Here is a 9981-nt window from a genome sequence, read left to right on the forward strand (position 1 = left end):
GGGCAATGGGTATAGGGTAATGGGCACTGTGCAATGGGTATTGGGCAACAGGTATTGGGCAACGGGCATTGGGCAATGGGTATTGAGCAATGGGTATAGGGTAATGGGCATTGTGCAATGGGTATTGGGCAACAGGCATTGGGCAATGGGTATTGAGCAACGGGTATTGGGCAATGGGTACTGGGCAATGGGTAGTGGGCGACGGGTATTGGGCAATGGGTATTGGGCAATGGGTTCTGGTCAACGGGTATTGGGCAACGGGTATTGGGCAATGGATATTGGGCAATGTGAATTGGGCAATGGGTATTGGGGAATGGGTATTGGGGAATGGGTACTGGACAACGGGTATTGGGCAACGGATATTGGGCAATGGGTATTGGGCAATGGGTATTGGGCAACGGGCATTGAGCAATGGGTATTGGGCAATGGGTACTGGGCAACGGGTATTGAGCAATGGGTATTGGGTGCTGGATATTGGGCAACGGGTATTAGTCAACGAGTATTGGGCAATGGTTATTACGCAATGGGTTTTGGGCAATGGATATTGGGCAATGGTTATTGGGTGCTGGGTATTGGATGCTGGGTATTGGGCAATGGCTATTGGACAATGGGTATTGAGCAATGGATATTGGGCAATGGGTATTGGATGCTGGGTACTGGATGCTGGGTATTGGGTACTGGGAATTGGGTGCTGGGTATTGGGCAATGGGTATTGGGTACTGGGTATTGGGTGCTGGGTATTGGGTGCTGGCATTGGGTGCTGGGCATTGGGTACTGGGTATTAGGTGCTGGGTATTGGGTGCTGTGTATTGGGTAACTGGTATTGGATGTTGGGCATTGGGCGCTGTGTATTGGATTCTGGGTATTGGGTGCTGGGTATTGGGCAATGGGTATTGGGTGTTGGGTATTGGGTGCTGGGTATTGGGTGCTGGGCATTGGGTGCTGGGCATTGGGTACTGGGTATTAGGTGCTGGGTATTGGGTGCTGTGTATTGGGTAACTGGTATTGGATGTTGGGTATTGGGCGCTGTGTATTGGATTCTGGGTATTGGGTGCTGGGTATTGGGCAATGGGTATTGGACAATGGGTATTGGGCAATAGGTATTGAGCAATGGGTACTGGGCAACGGGTATTGGGTGCTGGGTATTGGGCAATGTGTACTGGGTAATGGGTATTGGGTGCTGGGTATTGGGCAATGTGTACTGGGTAACGGGTATTGGGTGCTGGGTATTGGGTGCTGGGGATTGGGTGCTGGGTATTAGGTGCTGGGTATTGGGTGCTGGGTATTGGGTGCTGGGTATTGGGTAACTGGTATTGGGCGCTGGGTATTGGGCAATGGGTACTGGGTACTGGGTATTGGGTGCTGGGTATTGGGTGCTGGGCATTGGGTGCTGGGCATTGGGTGCTGGGTATTGGGTGCTGGGTATTGGGTGCTGTGTATTGGCTACTGGGTATTGGGTGCTGGGTATTGGGTAACTGGTATTGGATGTTGGGTATTGGGCGCTGTGTATTGGATTCTGGGTATTGGGTTCTGGGTATTGGGTAACTGGTATTGGATGTTGGGTATTGGGCGCTGTGTATTGGATTCTGGGTATTGGGTGCTGGGTATTGGGCAATGGGTATTGGACAATGGGTATTGGGTGATGGGTATTGGGCAATGGGTATTGGGTAATAGATATTGAGCAATGGGTACTGGGCAACGGGTATTGGGTGCTGGGTATTGGGCAATGTGTACTGGGTAACGGGTATTGGGTGCTGGGTATTGGGCAATGTGTACTGGGTAACGGGTATTGGGTATTGGATGCTAGGTATTGGGTGCTCGGTATTGGGTAACGGGTATTGGGTACTGGGTATTAGGTGCTGGATATTGGGTGCTGTGTATTGGGTGCTGGGTATTGGGTAACTGGTATTGGGCGCTGGGTATTGGGCAATGGGTACTGGGTACTGGGTATTGGGTGCTGGGTATTGGGTGCTGGGCATTGGGTGCTGGGCATTGGGTGCTGGGTATTGGGTGCTGGGTATTGGGTGCTGGGTATTGGGTACTGGATATTGGGTGCTGGGTATTGGGCAACGGGTATTGGATGTTGGGTATTGGGCGCTGTGTATTGGATTCTGGGTATTGGGTGTTGGGTATTGGGCAATGGGTATTGGACAATGGGTATTGAGTGATGGGTATTGGGCAATGGGTATTGGGCAATGGGTATTGAGCAATGGGTACTGGGCAACGGGTATTGGGTGCTGGGTATTGGGCAATGTGTACTGGGTAATGGGTATTGGGTGCTGGGTATTGGGCAATGTGTACTGGGTAACGGGTATTGGGTATTGGATGCTAGGTATTGGGTGCTCGGTATTGGGTAACGGGTATTGGGTACTGGGTATTGGGTGCTGGGTATTGTGCGCTGGGTATTGGGCGCTGGGTATTGGGTAATGGGTATCTAACCCAGCACCAAGCTCATGGTCTACAGAGCAGTAGTGATACCCGCCTAAATGCTTCAGATGCATGGACCATGTACAGCACACACCTCAAAGCATTGGAGAAATACCACCAACATTGCCTCTGCAAGATCCTGCAAATCCATTGGCAGGATAGGTGCACCAACGTCAGTGTTCTTGCTCAACAACATTCCCAGCATCGAAGCATTGACCACACTCGATCAGCTCCAATGGATGGGCCACATCATCCGCATGCCCAATATAAGACTCCCAAAACAAGTTCGCTACTCAGAGCTCCAACACGGCAAGCGAGTCCCAGTTGAGCAGAGGAAACCCTCAAAGCCTCCTTGAAAAAATGCAACATCCCCACCGACACCTGGGAATCCCCGGCCCAAGACCACTCAAAATGGAAGAGAAGCATCTGGGAAGGCACCAAACACCTCGAGTCTCTTCGCCGGGAGCATGCGGAAGCCAAGCACAAACAGTGGAAGGAGCACATGACAACCCAAGCACCCCACCCACCCATCCCTCCAACCATCACCTGCCCCAGCAGTAACAGAGACTGTAGATCCCGCATTGGTCTCATCAGTCACCTGAGAACTCATATTAGCATAGAAGCAAGTCATCCTTGACTCCGGGGAACTGCCTAAGAGAGAAGAAGATTGGGCAATGGTATTGGGCAATGGGTATTGGGTGCTGGGTATTGGGCAATGCGTATTGGGCAATGGGGATTGGGCAATGGGTATTGGGTGCAGTGTATTGGGCAATGGGTATTGGGCAATGGGCATTGGCAATGGGTATTGAGCAATGGGTATTGGGCAATTGGTATTGGATAATGGGTATTGGATGCTGGGTATTGGGTGCTGAGTATGGTATGCTGGGTATTGGGCAACAGGTATTGGGTGCTGGGTATTGGGCAATGGGTAGTGGGCAATGGGTATTGAGTGCTGGGTATTGAGCAATGGGTATTGGGCAATGGGTATTGGGTATTGGGCAACAGGTATTGGTAACGGGCATTGGGCAACGGGTATTGGATGCTCGGTATTGAGCAATGGATATTGGGTGCTGGGTATTGGGAAACAGGTATTGGGCAATGGGTATTGGGTATTGGGCAACAGGTATTGGGTAACGGGCATTGGTCAACGGGTATTGGGCAACGGGTATTGGGGAATGGGTATTGGGGAATGGGTACTGGATAATGGGTATTGGGCAACGGATATTGGGCAATGGGTATTGGGCAACGGATATTGGGCAATGGGTATTGGGCAACGGGTATTGGGCAATGGGTATTGGGCAATGGGTACTGGGCAACGGGTATTGAGCAATGGATATTGAGCAATGGGTATTGGGTGCTGGATATTGGGCAACGGGTATTAGTCAATGAGTATTGGGCAATGGTTATTACGCAATGAGTATTGGGTGCTGGGTATTGGATGCTGGATATTGGGCAATGGCTATTGGACAATGGGTATTGAGCAATGGATATTGGGCAATGGGTATTGGATGCTGGGTACTGGATGCTGGGCATTGGGTGCTGTGTATTGGGTACTGGGTATTGGGTGCTGGGTATTGGGTAACTGGTATTGGATGTTGGGTTTGGGTGCTGTGTATTGGATTCTGGGTATTGGGTGCTGGGTATTGGACAATGGGTATTGGGCAATGGGTATTGGGTGATGGGTATTGGGCAACGGGTATTGGTCAATGGGTATTGAGCAATGGGTACTGGGCAACGGGTATTGGTGCTGGGTATTGGGCAATGTGTACTGGGTAATGGGTATTGGGTGCTGGGTATTGGGCAATGTGTACTGGGTAACGGGTATTGGGTGCTGGGTACTGGAGGCTGGGTATTAGGTGCTGGGTATTGGGTGCTGGGTATTGGGTTCTGGGTATTGGATAACTGGTATTGGGTGCTTGGTATTGGGTGCTGGTTATTGGATAACTGGTATTGGGTGCTGTGTATTGGATGCTAGATATTGGGTGCTCGGTATTGGGTAACGGGTATTGGGTACTGGGTATTGGGTGCTGTGTATTGGATGCTGGGTATTGGGCGCTGGGTATTGGGTAATGGGTATCTAACCCAGCACCAAGCTCATGGTCTACAGAGCAGTAGTGATACCCGCCTATATGCTTCAGATGCATGGACCATGTACAGCACGCACCTCAAAGCATTGGAGAAATACCACCAACATTGCCTCCGCAAGATCCTGCAAATCCATTGGCAGGATAGGTGCACCAATGTCAGTGTTTTCGCTCAACAACATTCCCAGCATCGAAGTATTGACCACACTCGATCAGCTCCAATGGATGGGCCACATCATCCGCATGCCCAATATAAGACTCCCAAAACAAGTTCGCTACTCAGAGCTCCAACACGGCAAGCGAGTCCCAGTTGAGCAGAGGAAACCCTCAAAACCTCCTTGAAAAAATGTGACATCCCCACCGACACATGGGAATCCCCGGCCCAAGACCACTCAAAATGGAAGAGAAGCATCTGGGAAGGCGCCAAACACCTCGAGTCTCTTCGCCGGGAGCATGCGGAAGCCAAGCACAAACAGTGGAAGGAGCACATGACAACCCAAGCACCCCACCCACCCATCCCTCCAACCACCACCTGCCCCAACAGTAACAGAGACTGTAGATCCCGCATTGATCTCATCAGTCATCTGAGAACTCATATTAGCATAGAAGCAAGTCATCCTTGACTCCGGGGAACTGCCTAAGAGAGAAGAAGATTGGGCAATGGTATTGGGCAATGGGTATTGGGTGCTGGGTATTGGGCAATGCGTATTGGGCAATGGGGATTGGGCAATGGGTATTGGGTGCAGTGTATTGGGCAATGGGTATTGGGCAATGGGCATTGGCAATGGGTATTGAGCAATGGGTATTGGGCAATTGGTATTGGGCAATGGGTATTGGGTGCTGGGTATTGGGTGCTGGGTATGGTATGCTGGGTATTGGGCAACGGGTATTGGGTGCTGGGTATTGGGCAATGGGTATTGGGCAATGGGTATTGGGTATTGGGCAACAGGTATTGGGTAACGGGCATTGGGCAACGTGTATTGGGCAATGGGTACTAGTCAACAGGTATTGGGCAACGGGTATTGGGCAACGGATATTGGGCAACGGATATTGGGCAATAGGTATTGGGCAACAGGCATTGGGCAATGGGTACTGGGCAATGGGTACTGGGCAACGGGTATTGAGCAATGGATATTGAGCAATGGGTATTGGGTATTGGGCAACAGGTATTGGGTAACGGCATTGGGCAACGGGTATTGGGCAATGGGTATTGGTCAACGGGTATTGGTCAACGGGTATTGGGCAACGGGTATTGGGCAACGTGAATTGGGCAATGGGTATTGGGGAATGGGTATTGTGGAATGGGTACTGGACAACGGGTATTGGGCAACGGGTATTGGGCAACGGATATTGGGCAACGGATATTGGGCAATAGGTATTGGGCAACAGGCATTGGGCAATGGGTACTGGGCAATGGGTACTGGGCAACGGGTATTGAGCAATGGATATTGAGCAATGGGTATTGGGTGCTGGATATTGGGCAACGGATATTAGTCAATGAGTATTGGGCAATGGTTATTACGCAATGGGTTTTGGGCAATGGATATTGGGCAATGGGTATTGGGTGCTGGGTATTGGATGCTGGGTATTGGGCAATGGATATTGGGCAATGGGTATTGGATGCTGGGTACTGGATGCTGGGTATTGGGTCCTGGGTATTGGGTGCTGGGTATTGGGTGCTGGGTATTGGGCAATGGGTATTGGGTACTGGGTGCTGGGTATTGTGCACTGGGTATTGGGTGCTGGGTATTGGGCAATGGGTATTGGGCAACGGGTATTGGATGCTAGGTATTGGGCAATGGGTATTGGGCAATGTGCATTGGGTGCTGGGTATTGGACAGTGGGCATTGGGCAACAGGTATTGGGCAATGGGTATTGGGCAATGTATATTGGGCAATGGGCATCGGGCAATGGGTATTTGGCAACGGGTATTGAGCAATGGGTTTTGGGCAATGGGTATTGGGCAATGGGTATTGGGTAACAGGGATTGGGCAATAGGTATTGGGCAACAGGGATTGGGCAATGGGTATTGGGCAACAGGGATTGGGCAATGGTTATTGGACAATGGGTATTTGGCAACAATGATTGGACAATAAGTATTGGGCAACAGGGATTGGGCAGCGGGTATTGGGCAATGAACATTGGGCAACGGGCATTGGCCAACCGGTATTGGACAACAGGGATTGGGCAACGGGTATTGGGCAACGGGTATTGGGCAATGGGCATTGGGAAATGAGGATTGGGCAATGGGTATTGGGCAATGGGTATTGGGTGCTAAGTATTGGGTGCTGGGTATTGAATGCAAGGTATAATTGGGTGCCACTTTCTCAACTGGTGCAGTTTCAGAGTTTTGATGTATGCAAAGGGGTCATCGAGAGCTAAAAATTTGATAGCCCCCATAAATGGGTGCAGATACTCACAGTAATGCAGGCAGCAAGCAAACTTTACGCTACCTGCTAATTTAAATGATAGTGACCTACAGCCCAGAATGAAACACACTACTGAATGAATATAAGAACTGAAGAAATAGGAACAGGAGTAGGCCATAAGGCTCCTCGAGCCTGCTCCGCCATTAATAAGATCATGGCTGATCTGATCATGGACTCAGCTCCACTTCCCTGCCCATTCCCCATAACCCCTTATCCCCTTATCGTTTAAGAAACTGTCTAATTCTGTCAAATTTTGTTTAATGTCCCAGCTTCCACAGCTCTCTGAGACAGTGAATTCCAGATTCACAACCCTCTGAGAGAAGAAATTTCTCCTCATCTCTGTTTTAAATGGGTGGCCCCTTATCATGCCCTCTAGTTCTTGTCTCCCCCATCAGTGGAAACATCCTCTCTGCATCCACCCTGTCAAGCCCCCTCATTATCTTATATGTTTCTATAAGATCACCTCTCATTCTTCTGAATTCCAATGAGTAGAGTACTCAACCTTTCCTCATAAGTCAACCCCCTCATCCCCGGGATCAACCTAGTGAACCTTCTCTGAATTGCCTCCACAGCAAGTATATCCTTTCATAAATATGGAAACCAAAAGTGCAGTATTCCAGGTGTGGCCTCACCAATACAGGGTAATCGCTAGACACTCAGCAGGAGGCTCATGTTCATGCAAGGCTAGCACCAATTAAAGCTAGCCTGCACTTCTTAAAGCCAGCCTGCACTTATTAAGGGGGATGTGCAGTTTGACAACACCAGGTTCTGTAAGTAATTGCAGAAGGGAGTTTCACCTGGGAAACATATGGGAATGGCAGAGCAGGCCAGAGAAAGGGCTCCAACGTTCTCAGATGTAGCACCGGAGGCCTTAGTACTGGATGTGGAGAGGAGGAGAGAGGCCCTGTTTCCACTGGGAGCCAGAAGGTCATTCAGACAGACACTGCAAAGGCAGTGGGAGCAGATAGCCACGGAGGTCAATGCCAACCATGTTGCCCCGAGGACCTGGATACAGTGCCGGAAGAGGTTCAATGACCTCACACAAGTGATCAAGATCAGCAAATGCATCTTCAAATGCAATATCCCACAAATTGCATCACTAGCCTCACACAATGCTCAATTGACCACATCCCCATTACTCACCTACCAACAATCGTTATCAATCACGATTCATACCTCATATCCTTCTCACCCGTGCCACTGCTGCAAGCCTCACACCCACATCGCACAGCTTGCACACACTGCCAGCTATTCAACCATGTCAGCTCCATCAACCAAACACATCACACCACACTCACTTACCTCATTCTTGCAGGATGAGGTGGTGCACAATTGTAGGCAGTGGCAGCTAACCACAGTTTGACTGGTACGCCTCCATATTCTGACCCTGCTCGAGGAGATGGTGCTTGCCATAATTGGAGTGGCTGTGACTGAGGCTGTGGCACTGAAACCATTGACGATGCCAACCTTATACCTACTCCTCATTCTCACATCCCACTTCCCCTTCATCCCGCAATCTCTTCTGACATACAAGCTGTGGATGGTGTAAGCATGCACCTCTTGATTTCTCCCCCCACAAACCTTCTCTACAACCCTTATACTTTTCTCATTTCAGAGACCCAAGAAATCCAACCTGGCCAGGCAGTGATGCAGGAGGAAGAGGAAGAGGAGAGTGATGATGAAGAGGAAACACTCAACCTGACACTTGCAGCCACCAGTTCAAATACTGGCACTGTGTGGACCTTAGAGCTCGGGGTGAGTCACCGGGCATGAGTGGGCTGCAGCCAGGGCAGTGGGAAATGGCAGTGCAGGGGCCAGTTCCTCATAGGGCGAGGTCGCTGCACAGGACAGAAGAGGACTTCGATGGGATGGCTTACAGAGCAAAGCTGATAGGTATGCATAACAAAATGCATGGTGCAAGCCTGCCAGAAAGCCCGAATAGAATATCAAGGAACATGGAGGAGTCTAGCTCCAACCTGGCACAGGGATTTGCGCAGAGCTTGGAGATGAGAGCCCATCCTTTCCAGCGTGGAATGGGTGGACAGATCCATTAGCGTACTTGTCAACCCAACCATGCTGCAGCATCTGATGGCCGATGTCTCAGCTTCCATTGCAGCACAAGCAGCAGCCGCCCAACATCTGAGTGATGCAGTGGAAGCTCAGATTGAAGTCATCATAAGCACAGGCTGCTGCCATCATGGCTGGGTTTAAAGTGGTTTGCAGGACGTTACAGCAGTCCAGCAATCTGTCCTCCAACAGATTACGAGGATTGCTGAGACGCCGCCCCGGGGGAGTGGCAGTGTCTCCATGGAGCACCAACCTGCTGTCCGCTCTCATGATGACAACATTTGTCCTCCCACCACTGCCACTCCACCAGTGCCCTTGCTGTTGCTTGTCAGCCAGCCAGCCCAGACTGCTGCCACCCATGCCGGGATCGTGCAGTCTGAAGTCGGGCCTACTGGGCCCAGAGCTGCTCGAGGTCATCCTGCAAGGCCATCTGCAATCTCCCCCACTGCAAGTCAGCAGCCTTCCACCAGCCATGCTGCAGCCCCTGTATGGCTCAGAGACATGGACCATGTACAGAAGACACCTCAAGTCGCTGGAGATATATCACCAACGATGTCTCCGCAAGATCCTGCAAATCCCCTGGGAGGACAGGCGCATCAACATCAGTGTCCTTGTCCAGGCTAACATCCCCAGCATTGAAGCACTGACCACACTCGATCAGCTTCGCTGGGCAGGCCACATAGTTCACATGTCAGACACGAGACTCCCTAAGCAAGTGCTCTATGCGGAGCTCCTTCACGGCAAATGAGCCAAAGGTGGGCAGAGGAAACGTTACAAGGACACCCTCAAAGCCTCCCTGATAAAGTGCGACATCACCACTGACACCTGGGAGTCCCTGGCCGAAGACTGCCCTAGGTGGAGAAAGTGCATTCAGGTGGGCGTTGAGCTCTTCGAATCTCAAACCGAGAGCATGCAGAAATCAAGCAGAAGGAGCGGAAAGAGCATGCAGCAAATCAGTCCCACCCACCCTTTCA

This window comes from Pristiophorus japonicus, chromosome 12 (assembly GCF_044704955.1).
Source record: "Pristiophorus japonicus isolate sPriJap1 chromosome 12, sPriJap1.hap1, whole genome shotgun sequence".
NCBI classification, from domain to species: Eukaryota; Metazoa; Chordata; class Chondrichthyes; family Pristiophoridae; genus Pristiophorus; species Pristiophorus japonicus.